Raw genomic sequence first — 1,464 nt, 5'->3', positions numbered from 1 at the left:
AAAGGGTATATATATAACCTTCTTTCTAACATTCAACTACTATTAATTTTCATGCATCTATACTTTTTGAGTAGGAAGACTTCAAAATTTCAGTATAGTCTTCAGTTGCTTTATCATCACACTGACCTATCACTAAAAGACTGACCACAGAAAAGGAGATGTGTAATGTACAAACAGTGCACGGTACCCAACTAGTATATTATGTTGGAATATATTTTTTGTCTTTCTTTATGATGGAGGATGGAAAACAGATTATTTTTTTTTAATTTAGAAATGCAGCTGTGGTGCCTCATGTTGGCAGCGGAGAGCTGAAGATTAGGACTTCATGGTCCTATTGTTTTCTGTTCACTGGGCTCTCTAGCCAGACAAAAAAAGCATTATATATTGTGGTCTGCCCTCTCTGGGTTGTCTAGCTCTGTATTTCTCTTCCTGTCCCATTCCTGCACTGAACTAACCATTCGATTTTCTGTCTAGTTGAAATCTCTATGATCCAATTACTTAAGATGCCTGATTACTGCTTCCCTTCACTCTCACAAGACCTTGACTACAGTTCTTTTTAGATCTTCATCTTTGTGGATTGTTTTGCCATTTAGGGAGGCAGCTCTCTTGAAATTTAGTGACTGCTCACTGTTAGCTTTCGTTATTATGGCTTTGAATTCCAGTCCCAAGTGAAGGTAAGCAAGAAGATGCACCAGCCTTACGCTCAGACTGGAGCTTTCAGTGTGACCCAGATCATACTCTGCATCAAGCATCATTAGAAATTATGACTATGCCAAATTTCAAAGTTACAACAATTGTCAAAAATTGAGCACCGCAGAAATAAGTGCCAGTTTTCATCAGGTCAGATCTGAGAGGAACCTGGCATCGTCGGCACCTCGATACTGTATTGCTGTCGTGGTCTGCAGGAAGGAATACAACTGCAGGGCTGTCGCTCGTGACAAATAACTTAGAATCAGAACGAAGGACACCTAACTTCCCTGGATTTGCCATGAGGTTAATTGCTTCTGGCACTTGACCCCAGTCTCACCATAAGCCAAAGCCGACCTAGCTTCGGGCGGCTATTGGGGGCGGGCGGACACCGGGCACGGCGCCTCGCTGCGCTGCCACAGCGGGCACTGCCGGAGGCGCCGCGGGGAGCGGGAGGAACGCCCAGCAGCCGCTCACCAAACTGACAGAGCGGCCGCACGGCCACCCCAGCGGGCCCCTGGAAGGGAGTCAGAACGACCCCAGGCCTGCTGCGATATGGAGCAATTCCTACCCTTCCGGCGTGCTTCGGGGCCGGTACAGAACGGGACTGGGAGGCCGCGCGGGGCCACCATCCCCCAGAACAGCGCACTGAAGTACACACAAAACAAGTTACGCGAAGCCCAACGGTTCCCGGCGCGGGGCCGGTCCATCTACTAGGACAGCCGGGGCAACACACCGGCAACACACCACGCACTTTCCCCTTCACAGCCCCTCAGG

The sequence above is a fragment of the Meleagris gallopavo genome, chromosome 1, assembly GCF_000146605.3.
Source record: "Meleagris gallopavo isolate NT-WF06-2002-E0010 breed Aviagen turkey brand Nicholas breeding stock chromosome 1, Turkey_5.1, whole genome shotgun sequence".
NCBI classification, from domain to species: Eukaryota; Metazoa; Chordata; class Aves; order Galliformes; family Phasianidae; genus Meleagris; species Meleagris gallopavo.
Note: the sequence above shows the minus strand (reverse complement) of the source record.